This window comes from Lepisma saccharinum, chromosome 20 (genome assembly GCF_977018435.1).
Source record: "Lepisma saccharinum chromosome 20, izLepSacc3.1, whole genome shotgun sequence".
In the NCBI taxonomy this organism is placed as follows: Eukaryota; Metazoa; Arthropoda; class Insecta; order Zygentoma; family Lepismatidae; genus Lepisma; species Lepisma saccharinum.
Window position 1 is genome coordinate 18,917,445 of NC_139248.1, and position 15,170 is coordinate 18,932,614.

Consider the following 15,170-nt stretch of genomic DNA (forward strand, 5'->3'; position numbering starts at 1 on the left):
AGAGAAAATCAGGAAGCGTAAATGGGTTCTGGACCGTAAATAACGCTTTTATCTGTAAAATATTTCAATTCGGTCCAGGAACCTTTTTTCCGGATCAATTTAATTACGGTCCAAGTTCCGTGTTGGAATGAAACAATACGACACTTGGACCGAATTTGAATTGTGCGAGAAAAAAGGTTTCGGTCCCGTTTGCGAAACCCAATAGAAGCCATTAGAATGCCTGGAGCGCTATTTCCTTGCACACTCATCTGTAAGGAATTACCCTTCTCCTCCATACAAAGACGGCAAAACGTACCGTGCAGCAAGTAAATACAAGAGAGAAAAAGGTACACAACCACCTCTCAATCGATTAGATAGCATTACGAGGATTTTCCCCCTTCTACGCGGAAGTTCCTTTCCATATCATGAGGAATATGCCCATTCTCTTTGAAGTTCCAGGAAGTTGCTTACTCATATTGCTTCCTGTTGGTGCGATATCACTTCAGACACAGTCGCCAGCGATCTTTCAGCTCCAAGAGACTGCGAAACCAGAAACCGCCTTCATCAATTTTAATCACCTACAGACTCGAGCTGTTCGAATACTTGTATTGACGAGTCTCACCGAGGAAAGAGGTAAGAAGTCAGTTTCTTAAAAATTAATTTTCATTCGTTATTCAAGTTGTTCAGTGCTGAAGACTATCAATAATTTTGGGAGTTAACTAACTCTCTAGCCTCCTTAAACCCGAAGGTTTATGGCTGTAGTAACACAAGCCTTCCATCTGTCCCTATCCTGGGCAATATCAATCCAATCTTTTTCATCCTTATCGACTTCCTTTAGGTCCATCTCAACGTTATCCCTTAATCTTCGTCTTGTCTTTCCTACAGGTTTCTCCAAAATAGAGTCCTGTAAACTCCTCTTTCCTCTCCCATTCGTGCCACATGGCCTGCCCACCTAAGTCTTCTTGATTTAATTATTCTAATAATATCTGGACATGAATACAAATTATGTACTTCTACATTATGTAACATTCTCCACTCATCCCTTTTAGGTCCAAATATTTTCTTAAGGATTTTATTTTCAAATACTATCAATGTACTGGTATGTTTCTCTTTAAAGCAAGGGACAAATCTAATTTAATTTAATTTAATTTTTTGGAGTGAGGGAAGAAAATTTGAGAAAATGTAGACCAACACTCTCACGCAGACTGTTTCCGTAACGTTACTGGAATCACACTGTATATTCTAGAAGAGTACATAATTTAAAGATAGAGTATCACAGACACACAAACATACAAACCATCAAATGCTGTACATGACCAATATTGTTCGCAAATGACAGACGCCATCAGACGTCTAATTATGCCCCTTCGATCATTTCTTACATATACAGTATAAGTCATACAAAAGTTGAATTGCGGAAAAAAATAACGTTGACTTCCCCCATTGATCAATTTATAGATTTTTCTGCATGGAGTAAACTGACAATATTGCAAAAATATCTCATGCAATTTCTCATACGGTTTTCATGTTCTAAGCGATCAAAATGTTTGTGGCGTAACTTTCGAAACACTTTAATAACGCAACCCTGTATTTTTGGGAAAACATTTAAAATCGATAGGTGATTCTGGATGTATTTTGAATGCTGATCACGAAAATGACATCCAATTTTTTCCCATCACGTCAGGAGTTTTCACAATTTCACAATATTCGTCATTCCATTACACCTATTACAGAACGCAATAAAATAAATTTAAACAAAGGACATTTTGGTTGTTTACAAACCAATAGGTGATTCAGGAAGTGTTTTGAATTTTGATGACAGATATGACATAAATTTCTTCACATCACGATGGGATTTGTGCTGAGCTGAATTATCAAGTTCAATCAACCCACTACATTATAACATTGAGTTTTGGACATTTTGTGTTGGTGGTATTTATGAGGGATTTCGAAAATTGAACTTATGTAATCAAAGTTTACAATTTTCATGTCAATGTTTCTTATGATGAAAGAAATAGATTAAAAGCTTAATATTCTATGTCTATTTATAGCCATTATTGTAAGACTTGTATTGTAGAAAACCAATAATTTACCGTAATCTTAACAGAGCCATCTATTGGGGAAATTATGGAACTACACATTTTATTGTACAATTAAGGCAGTTATATTGCTATTTTCTGGAAAAACTGGACGTGATGTGTAAAAATGGATTTCATTTTTTGGAATTAGCATGCTAAAATTATTCAGAGAGAACCGTCATCTGACCAATGTTGACCGGTAATGAATTTACTAAACAATAATTAATATTAAAGTTTAAATACATCTGTTAAAGGATGTGTTGTGTTGAAGATAATAATTAAATATTATACAGGGTGTATCATAAGTAATAGCGCAAACTGACACAGTTGAAAGTACATGATAATAGAAGCAAAAAAGTCTGCAAACGAGCCGTTTTCGAGATAATTGCAAATGTGTGGATAATCTACATCTTTAAGTTGTTTTATTAAACTGTCATAGGAAGACCCAAATAATTTTGGCTCATAACTTTTCAATGGTGCATTTCTGGACAGGGCTTCATCATCTCAGATTAGTAATTTGGTCAGTCTCCATCCACTTTGAAAATTTGAATCAAGGTCACGGAAACACCCTGTATTTCTCTAATCGCACAAGAAGGAAAAACGTTCTGTGTCGTGAATCATACGTAGGAAAGAAAATTATTTTCTGCAAAAATCGGTGATTAATAATAACAGGAAAGTCGAACGTTTAGTGATTAGACTTCTGAGTTTCCTTCATCCACCCTTTAGGATTAAAGTTATTAACTGGGCTGGAAAGAAAATAGGTAAGAAGGATATTTCTAGGTGAGTCACTCAACGGATCGTAAGCAGGCATTGGTTGACAAGCGTTGGCGTCACGCGGAGGAAGTTCTTGACAAAATATAAGTAGAATTATAACAGCGTTGGCATTTCATAGGAGGATCGGTACAGAGAATCTTATTATACAGGGTGATTTAATAATTTGTAAACAAGTTATGGAAACAAAAACAAATTATAAACCTTTGTTCCATGGGCGTCGGCAGGGAGGTCAAACGGGTAGGTCAACCCCCTCTGGAAATTTCCATCTACTTTTTTTTTCAGTATATGGCAATTTATAAACGAAGCATTTTATTTCACCTCACTTTGCGTAATTGCTTAAAAATGATCGTGAGATATCGAATTTGGTACGAAACTTTCATAATTTGCAACATTGAATGAAACACTGTTAATTTGTAACTTTCACACGTACCGAAGTTTTTATACTACTGCGTTTGCTGCTGCTACTAATGTTCGAAGTAACTATTATTTAATCTTGGTTGTAACAAGTACTATATATTATTCATATAAAAAACTTATTGGATGCTAAAATAAAATAAAATAAAACTGTTACTACTATAATAATAATAATAATAATAATAATAATTTTAAATACCGATAATGCAATCATTTTAAAAATGAACCCCCCATGACAAACTTCTGCGTATGCCACTGGTCTGTATCACAATATTTTTGAGGGAAGGGGGCTGTCCTCGTCATCTTCGATTCCACCCTCCCCACAGGCCGACCATGCTACGGAGCTGACCATGCTTTGTTCCGTGGAATTAACAAGGAGAGCGAAAGCGTGTTCATCTTATCTAGCTTTCTTACCGAAGCGACAAGGGTTCATGTGACACGAAGGTTTCATAATTTTCACACATACTTGATAATCGACAAGCCACATGTGCACCTTCGGTCTGAGACCGAGGTGACACGATGCAGAATATTGAGAAAACGGCCCAATCCTAGCGACGCGTGCAGCTTGCTGTGTCTCTTCGGTACGAAATGACGCGTTTGTTTCTAAACGTTCATTTCCAAGTGATGTATGTCGCTTGTCCATTCAGTCTGAAGGCTACCTTAGTTGATACGTGGAGACGGGGCGGAATGAAGTAATCTTTCTGAAGGGGGATGTCAATAACTTTCGTAAAGTATGTTCATATTTTCATAGCATGTTTACAGGTACACAGTGTGTACATAGAATAATCGAAAAGGGTCACACAAGTAATTTTAGTTCTATTTCAATATTACTAATTGCGATTAAGCTATTGCATGAAATGTGTATTCCGCCATATTAGCCGAATATAAGAACACACTACATGCAGAAAAATTTATATTTCAGAGCTGCCATGAAAACATCTGAAAAAGATTGTGGAAAAACACTAATTCGCACTCTGATGTCAGAAAATTAGCATTTTTAATATTTTTTTGTCTGGCAAAGACAGATGTAACGCATGGTGTCTTATTTCGATTTTTTTAGTGGTGTCCCATCAATTCATTATGGTCGTGGTTAAATATATGTATACATACACAATATTATATTATATTATATAATAGAATATGAATTGAGAGAATATATGTATTTATATTTTTGTTTTATGAAACTTTTCTGCTACTTCTGAACACCTGCGACGATGGGCTTCATAGTGCACGTCGTATCGTATCACAATTTAACAGTTTGCTTCAACTTATTTTCAATTATCATATGAAAGACAAACAAAGAAGAAGATCTCTCCCTAGCAGACATTGTTACTCCTAGTCTTGGTAGGAAAGCTCAGGACGCAAGGACACTATGTAATCACCTTGGGGAAAGAGTGTCCACTTACCCTATGCTTTTTCTTTACAGATCACATGTCCACTTCTGAGAGCCTCATTGTCTTTTTCTCATAGACATTCTTCACCATGTTTGAGAACGAATTTCAGCTGATTTTCTACGGCGATATCCGCACCATCAACTGCACAACAGATACCATATTTGAGTATCACGATCGAGGAAAACTGGCTCATCCCCATAACTGTTTTCTGTGTGTTGGTATTCCTTATGGGAGTTACTGGAAACATAGTCACTTGCATTGTGATCCACAGGAACAAGAGCATGCACAACTCGATGAAGTACTACAGGTTTAACTTGGCCATTGCTGACCTTGTGTTCCTCTTTTGCTGTCCTTCCTCTACTCATCGTCTTCCTACGGACCATCGAAGCCACCTCACCAGTAGCTAGAGGGTTCATCAAGACTGCAATGATCGTGCAAGAGTTGGCATCAAACGCATCAGTAGTCACCGTCATCTTTTTCATGATAGAGAGGTACTTAGCCGTGTGTCATCCATTGAAGTGGCACACTTCTGCTAAATCCACAAGGACCTTCGTCTTCATATCGGTATCATGGTTATTTGGAATTCCGTTTGGAGTCTTGGCCTCCATCTGGTCCTATGTGGGGGCTTATCCGATGGTTGCCTATGGTTCCTGCAAGTATGAGGAGAATGGTCTCACAGCCACCACTGAGTTGTCTAACATCTTCTTCGTTCTGCCTTCCGTCACCATCACTATTCCTTGTATTCTGTTTGCTCGTCGGTTGAGATCGCCGATTCCGGCCAGTTGGAACAACAAGGAACCTCAAAGGAAATCGAAGAGCATCATTTAAGGTGTTGCGTAAGTATAATAGGCTATATAGTTCGCTACAACTTCAGTGAGGTGCGAAGGGGTGCTTACGCACCCTTAGTTACAATGGAATGGGGGGCTGAAATTTAACAAAGAATGGAAAGGAGTGTTAGAAAAAGTGGAAAGGATGAGAGAAAGGAAGGAGGAAAGAATAAGGAAGAAAAACAAAGAAAGAAAACAGGAGGGAAGGAGTCCAGGAGACAAGGAATCTGTATTTGTCCAATAGTAGAGAAATTGATAAGGCACAGATTCTCAACAGGTACCTGTCAGGAGAATCCACAATCAGGAATTCCTGACAGGAAATGTCATAAGATAAGGACTGGTGCCTTCGTGTTCTTTTATGTATGGACCATGTGCTGGTAGTGTATATGTAAGATGATGGTTGTATCTTACATCAATTTATTGTGAATATTCGTCTGAAGAAGAAACTGTTAGAGGGTGAAAACGTTACGTTTTTACGTATATTTCTTATACTATAAAAGTTTACCTTGGTCAGCATTTTGATGTTTTATCAAGTGTAAGCAGAATTTATATTTGTCAAATAACAGTAATATGTTTCTGGTTCTTAAATTTAATAAACGCTTTCTCTTTTCTCGTAGTGGCCATTGTGGTGGCTTTCTTCACTTGTTTGGCGCCGATTCAGACTTATCGCGTCATGAGGGTGCACATGATACACTTCGGAACACCATCCAACACATTTGCTCAGGTGTACTACCTCCTGAAATACACCTCTAGGATCTTCTATCTTGTGTCAGGAGCTATAAATCCAATTCTCTACAATGTTATATCCAAAGGTTTCAGGGAGCTGTTTAAGGTTGTTATACCGACACTACACTCCGCTATTTTATTATATAGAATTTCAGTGTTCTATCACTGCGTGTGTGTTGATTTAAATCCACTTTACTGGACCTACAGATTAAAGTGGGAACCGAACCACGATGTGCCTCACACCGGATATCGAACCCAGGACCCCTTGATTAAAATTCTACGAGGTTACCACTACACCATCGGGGAGGCCCTTTTGTGTGTGTGTGTGTGTGTGTGTTATTATATACAGCTGAACCCCGATTTTACGTTACCGGGTTTGACACATTTTCCATTATGTTGTTTTTTCACATTTATTCACTGATAAATGTAAAATCAAGGTTACACCGCTGCGTAAAGACGCGCGCACGCACGCAGACACACACACACACACACACGCGCATGTACATAAATAAGGTCATTTAAGACACAAAAAAATTATCATCTTCGCCCACTCGTATACATTTCTGTGTTTTTGGAGGTGGTAGAATCCGAACGGGATAAGATATTCATTCATCAGGTCTCTCATTTGATATCTCTCTATATCTCTCATTCCCCCGGCTTCTTATTCTCTTCCTTCTCCCTACACATACGGACGTGAGTACATCTTCTCTGCCCTTTTTACCTCTCTAAATGTTATTTTATTTTTCCCTTCATTTTTTGTCTTCCTCTACCTCTTACTTTTTCTGTCCCTCTGTCTTCATACTTTGGGGTACATATACCTATCTAATACTTGAATATCACTGCACCACTTCAAACTTTAAAAATGTATTTGTGTAATGTATTTCAATCTTGTTCGACACCTCACTAGTATTCATAACCTACCTTGAGTAATCTCTCTCCCAATCATTACATATTGTTATTTCATACAAATGTTTATCTTATATTTCACACGTTGTATTACAAAATAATTGCACTTACATCTACTGTACTAACATAACTAATATATATTTATCTTTATAATATATCTATGTTTCACTAAGAAACTACTGTAGGTACTTTAAATGTCCTTGTTTAACATTTTCATTATTTGTTACTTTCATTTACACTCCCATCTATTGAATAACACACATACTACGAACACAAAATAAAACAGCAACTACAATTATAAAAAATAATATTTACAGTTTTAGGTATAAAAATGGTAACGTATTTCATTTGTGCGCCTATGTAAGCAATGCGTGTTATGGCTACCAGAAAAAGGTCTTGTAAAAATAGCCTTGTAATCAAAATACACAAACCAAACAATGTTCATACTTATTACAATACATGCAATATAAATAAGGCACATAACGGAGAAAACGGGGGAACCGGTATATTCGAAGCAAAATACGTCCTAATTTATATTTAAGGTGCCAGGACTTCAGCGCATACCCTCGAATGTAAGTGGGTGGAGGATGGTTGCATCCCCTTTTTTATGCACTTCTTCTCATTACTTTTTTCGGTAAATTTCTCGTATCTGACAAACGGCTGAAATTTGCTAGTTCATTTAATTTGAATATTCGTACTTACGTATTCTGCATTGAGAAACATTCCTGAAGGTGGCATTTCACTTATTTGACGGAAATAAGCTCTATTTGCGACATATCGAGTAAGTTTTCTTAATTTCTTTTTGCCTTCTGTAAGACGCAAAATGACGGTCACAGTTTCACTACCGTACTCGGCATGCAGTGTTTCCACTCCACTGAAATCAAAAATACCTACGTAGTCCCACAAACCATTGACGCATAGCCCCACGAACCATTTCCGGTAAGGTTAGGTTAGGTAGGGTCACGTTTAGGTTACAATAATTAAAAATTGGTTTAGAGAAAATATGCGTAGCCCCACACACCATTATCGCATAGCCCCACGAACCATTGACACATAGCCCCACAAACCATTGACACATAGCCCCACAAACAATTGGCACATAGCCCCACGAACCATTTGCGGAAACGTACCTTCTTCAGTTACAAAAACACTTGTTTGGAAACACTGACCGGCATTACGTCATCACACACAGGCTACATCCACCTGGAAGTAAATGGATGCAAAAGCTTTCGTGCATCGGTGACACATTTATATCGAAAAATAGATGATTTACTGGCAAAATTCAATGAACGATGTGAGAAAACACTTCCCCGAACTTTCACATGTATAAAGAAACTGCATTCGGTAAGTAATTTCTCCTGTAAATTTGAATCAATCCGTTTGTCCGATACGAGAAATTTACCGTTTTTTCTTATTTTTTATGTGATTATTCTTATTTTGAATTTCAGAAAACGCTGAAACTTAGTGCCTAGAACAATTTTGGAACCTAAAGTACACTGCACTTGAACATTATGGTGTGAACTAAAACTGCCGCAAACAAAGAACTCAAACAAATATTGTTAAAGGGATTTATAATGCTATAATTTATCTGAAAAACAGTATTTCTGTCTTTTTTCATAGTTGCGACCCTAGAGGCAAAGTGATTAAGAAATTGTGAACAACAACAGTTCATACATAGTGGTCTTAAGTATTTATCAAATAAAGCGAATTTATAGGATTAAAATATGAGAGCTGGGAATATGCGGCTGGCGACAAGACGTAGCAGAATGGTGCGAGTTTTTGTTTCTGTTTCTGCCGACCATGCGGGTGACGTCAATGTGGTTCCCCCTTGGCCAGGCAACGATTGGTCATTTCCATTTTCACGTTCCATGCCGCAATGGCCTTGTACTGGGGGTGTTAAGTGACTTATTGAGCCACCCTGTACAACCATTTTCGTACACTAACGTAGCCCTGGCGTCTGGACTCGCAACCAGAATAATCCTCAATGGGGCTTGGATTGCATCTTGTCCAAGTATGGACACGTTCTTTCAGTCAAAAGAACTTGATTATTTAACTACTCGTAGCATTTACGTGATGCCTCTCAGGGTATTGGGTAATAATATCTCTGTTCGTTCGTCAAATAAACAATCAAAGTCAAGTTTTCACTAAGAGAAAAGAAGTATATATTACTTCTTAGCAAAAGATACAATTCATTTCGTTCAAAGAAATAACATATTTCTATAATTCAACTTCACCACTCTTTAAAACTCAAAGCCTGAACTAAAAGTCAAGACAAAACACAATCGTACATACAAGATATGTACATAAAGGTCAGTTACTATCCTGACATTATCAGTGATAGGTTTAAATATTAAATACCATAAGAATTACAAAATAAATAACAGAGATTAAGATAATAACAACGAGAAAGGCAATTAATAACAATAAATATTAGTGCAATGGGAAATGTCGTGTCAGTTGTGATTGGCATTTCCTACTTCCAATCTATTATTTTCATCCTCATCTTCGGGATTAGCCAAATGTGGCAGAAAAGTGAAGTAAAAAATCAACAACAACGAGCGACGATGCGTATGAGTGATGAATTGATGAAATGAATGAAAGCACAAACACAGTGGTGCATCTACGTCTTCGCCAGTGTTCGAAACTGGGTCCTTTTCCATGGTAGCGTATTACGCTAACTATTTGGCTACGGAGACTGACACAAGTTTTTCTTGGTGATCTACATAAATGTTTTAGTTGGCTGCAATAAAAGTAAAAAAAAGGTTTAGTTGTTATTTCGTGTTTCGGAACAGACTCAATTATTGAATCGTTTTCATATTTGTGGACAATCAAGCAGCAGACAGGACTAGAGAGAAAAATGTGATTTTTCTACTTGAACCAGAGCATAAAAAGGGCTGGTTCAGTGCATGCATTTTGCAAAGCATGCATTTTGTTCTTTAATGCAGGGTTGTTAAAGGTCCAGGAATTGTAAATAATTTCAATTCCGGACTGGGAGAGAAAATCAGCAAACGTAAATGAGTTCTAGGCAGTGTATAACCTTTTCATATTGAAAGCATTTCAATTAGGTTCAGGAATATTTTTCCGGATCAATTTGAATACGGTCCAGAAACTTTTTTCCGGAAGAATTTCAATTCCGTCTAGGAACCTTTTTTCCCACGTCAATTTAAAAACGGTCCAGGAAAACCTTTTTTCAATGTAATAATACGCAATTTGGACCGAAATTAAATTGTGCGAGAAAAGAAGGTTTCGGTCCTGCAGGAACCCAATAGAAGCCATTTACACTTGCTGGCTTCCTCTCCCGGACGGGAATTGAATTTATTTTCAATTCCTGAGCGTTTAACTACCCTCAGATTGTTAAACACCCAGGAACATTGTAATGGGTTCTATTGGCTTCCGTAACAGGACCCAAACCTTTTTTCTATCAGAATTTAAATTCTGTTCAAGTTGCGTATTCATTAATTTCAATTGGGAACTTGGACCACGGATCCGGAAAAGAGGTTCCCGGACCGAATTGAAATAGTTTAGATATATGGAGGTTCTTTAAGGTCAAGAACACATTTACGCTGTCTGATTTTCTCTCCTGGACCGGAATTGTATTCATTTAAAATTCCTGGACCTTTAACAACCCTGCATTAAAGAACAAAATGCATGCTTTGCAAAATGCATGCACTGAACCAGCCCTTTTTATGCTCTGGTTCAAGTAGAAAAATCACATTTTTCTCTCTAGTCCTGATTGTCCACAAATATGAAAACGATTCAATAATTGAGTCTGTTCCGAAACACGAAATAACAACTAAACCTTTTTTTACTTTTATTGCAGCCAACTAAAACATTTATGTAGATCACCAAGAAAAACTCGTGTCAGTCTCCGTAGCCAAGTAGTTAGCGTAATACGCTACCATGGAAAAGGACCCAGTTTACAACACTGGCGAAGACGTTGATGCACCACTGTGTTTGTGCTTTCATCCAATATGTACCTTCGAAATTTAATATTAATAAATTATGGTATAATCATAGAGAACATGAGTTCGATTATGTCTACGCTTGTTGACAAATATAAAAGGTTGATTGTAAGTCGATAATATTCACTGGTGGGAATTCTTTTGTGTGTAAGGCGAAATGGGATGTCACGTTTCGCCTTAGAAAGTTCGTGTCACATAAATCATTTGAAATTGTATTGGGGGTAGGTGAAAACTATGCACGTTAAATTGGCTTGTTTAATGCACTCAAACCTTGAATTAAGCGCGAAGTGGAAGATTTCCGCCTTAAATGTCTACTTATTAGCTACGGGGCAGCTATGCTATTCGAATGTACAGATACAACACAGATACAACACTGTTCCAAATTATGCGAGTTTATTGACATAATGTGCAAGCACAATTAGACTACATAAAGAAAGATTGTTCAATGATAAACTCGCTGAAATAAATATTGTCTGATCACTTGGGCCAGTTTGATTGATATTAGTTTAACTAATTAATAATAATGAACTAAATCTGTCTTTTGAATGTCAAGTCACTTCTTCACGTAGTATAGACGAGAAAGATGATGAACAAAATATAATTGAGTGAGTGCGTGCAAGATCGGAACTTAAAACATTACGGAAAGTACTTATCCTTCTCCTCCATATCGTGGTTCATCGGACACCTTCACAAAGTGTCTACCTTGAGGAAAACAACTTCCTCCTGGGTCTGAATCCAAAATGCGTTGAAGGGCTGCGAGGTTGCACCGAGGCTTCCTTATTACGTCATTGCGTAACCGATTCTATTGACCTCTGGTGGCAAAATTAATAATGATTCCATCAATCTGGCACAAATGAAACAGAAATATAACAAACTAACGGCTTCCCGCGCACTACGGTTCATAAAACGGGATAAGGCGAAACGGGATAAGGCGAAACGGGCCGTAATCCCTTTTACCCACTCGCATATGTATTATATACAACACTAAACATAGTAAATTGTCCAAAGAAGACCACCTGAATATTGTAAGGTGAAATGATTTATTTCAGTTCAAGTAGGCTAAGATGCAGTAATTTTCATTAACAAATATATTGAAGTGGAAATATTTTGATTAATTGAAATTTTCCGGTGACCGAAATGGAATATGCTAATGAAAATCGGCACTTCCAAATTAGAGGGAACTAAGAGATTCCATTAGAACCAGTCAACTAAGCTTTTATATTTGTCAACAAGCGTAGACATGATCGAACTCATGTTCTCTATGATTATACCATAATTTATTAATATTAAATTTCAAGGGTACATATTGATTAACGTATAAAGTTTAGAAAAACATAGAAAGCTATTTACGAATAAAGTTGTGATCGGAGCATCGACTTGTAAAAAAACGAATTTTTCGGACCGTGGGTTCACGAAGGTTGAGAACCACTGTTTAGAAGCCTATTGCAATGCGATAACCAAACTCCAATTCGGACCTGACACTATGGAGAAGTGGTCACGAAGAAACTCAGTCCAATTAAATCCAACAAAATCTTGCTTCATGTCCACAGGAACTCATCCTACCCTTAAAATCCTCACGGAAAAGTGCTTTCTCCTCCAACTCTCTGCGGTACATCGCTAAGGGAAATGGATTAATGCAAAAACCTGGGGATTGTGCTCGATGAAGTCAAAGTTATTGTGAAGAATTGTATGGGAAAACTTAAATATTTGTTTAATTTACAACATACTCTGAACGCCAATGATAATGATCTTCTTATGCAACCAAAAATCCAATATGCTGACCAAAGGGCGGTGGTGGAGTGGTTAGCACAGCACGCTACGACGCCAGGGGTTCCGGGTTCGAGTCCCGGGTAAGGCATGGGTATTTGTGTTTGTCCAAATGAAAAAAACTGAAAATTGAGATAAACCGAAAAATGAAAAACTGAGAATAAGCTGAAAAATGAGGAATACTACCGCTTAGGGGTATTCCTTTAAAAAAAATATTTAAAAAATAAATAAAAGAAAGTCGGTAACGCGTCTGACTACCATGCTCAAGGTCCCGGGTTCGATCCCCGGACGGTTCAAATCCGGGAATTTTTCTAACGTTGCAAGCGGCCCCGGCGCCCACCCGGCGTCGTATAAAATGGGTACCTGGGGAAACCCTGGGGGTAAAGTCGGTTAGGGGCATGATGCTGATCACATCACTCCCACTCAAGACCGGATCAAGAAAGTGTGGGACGTTACCCCCACACCCCCTATACGCCTTCATGGCGTGGTGCTAAGCACAGGGGACAACTTTACTTTTTTTAGGAGAATTTCTTTATTTTAAAACATAAACTAAACGTTACGTTTCAACCTTCTAGCAAGGTCTTCTTTAGATTCTGTACCAAACACAAGGAAGCCAAGGAAATAGACAAGAAAGGGGAAGAAGACACAATGAACTGGAATGGGAGACTGAAGATAAACAAAGATTGTAAGAAGGTGTTAGAAAGAGTGGAAAGGACAAAAGCGAAGGAGAAAAGAAGGATGAAGAATGAAATGATAAGGAAAAAGAGCGTGAGATAAGGAGTCCAACCACTTTCCAGATGAAAGGAAATGTTTATCTAAATTGCCTGTCACGTGAAACACAGTTGACAGTAGAAGTCCACCTGCTGGAACACCTGGAAAGGAATGTTCCTGATCAAGAATTTTCTAATAATCTTGGGTCTGGAGGGGAGTGATTTTTTGTGTGTGTGTGTGTGTGTGTGTGTGTGTGTGTGTGTGTGTGTGTGTGTGTGTGTGTGTGTGTGTGTGTGTGTGTGTGTGTGTGTGTGTGTGTGTGTGTATCTTTTCCTGTTTTGTACCTTATTTCATTTGTACTTGGTACAGAGTCTGAAGATGACCTTGCTGGAGGTTAAAACGTAACGTTTAGTTTAAACTTTAAAATAAATAAATTCTGCCTTGGTCAGCATATTGGATTATTAGTTATCATGGAAACAATACTTAATTGTGTTATTCTTATGCAAACACTACCCACAGTAATATCTCCCAGGGCCTAAACTACAAACTTCAAAAACTTCAGAACTGTTGTATAGAAAAGACCATGTATCCCGGTATCCAGAAAATAAATATCTTGGTTAAATACATATATGCAACAGATGAAAGTACTTACCACTCACCTTGATGCACACACGAACTTCTTGAGAACGGCTCCCCAAAATACGTATCCCATAATATCTGTTCTGGTAGAACTGCGGTCGAACACGATATCTACAACAAACAAAATCTTGAAATACTAGCACACAAAAACCTCCACCTATATTAGTACAGCCAATCTAGTTCGTTGCACTTTTTGACACTAGGTGGAGTGCAGGTGTATACCGGTGTCAGGCTGATGCAAGGAAATGACATTCAACCAAGTGGACGAATAGCGGTGTTCAATTTCAGAAGATTCAACAAATGCCTGTCTGCTGCTTCAAACATTCATTTGATTAGTAAGCACGCGGCACGTGACAATTAGGGTGGAACGAAAAAAAAATTAAAAAATCTCATAGTGCGGAAAAGTTGCCTTTAATGTAAAAACAACAAAAATAAAATTTGATGGTAATCGGAGCATGTCTTGAGGTTCCGCAAGTACGATAAACTTTCATAAATTTGAATTTTTTTGCTCTTTTTCAACCTTTTTCTCTAGTTTCTTATTTGCGCCACTAAACCCCAAATCCAAAAGTTCGTACTTTTTATGCCATTTTATTAATAGAACAAACGTTTTGGGGAGGGGGGTTATAAATTTAATGTTTTAGTAATTATTTTTTTTATCCTCACCATTAATTTAAAACCCCCCAAAAAAACGTTTGTTCTATTAATGAAAAGGCATAATTGTACGAACATTTTGATTTGGGCAAATAAGAAACTAGAGAAAAAGGTTGAAATAGATCAAGAAAAATCACATTTATGAAACTTTAACGTACTTGCGGCACATCAAGACATGCTCCGATTACCATCAAATTTTATTTTTGTCGTTTTTACATCAAAAGGCAATTTTTCCGCACTATTAGATTTATTTTAAAAAGAAAATAATTTTTTATCGTTCCACCACCCTAGTGACCATACACCACACATTAAACCGCTCCAGAACGTGGTGCAGACACCAAA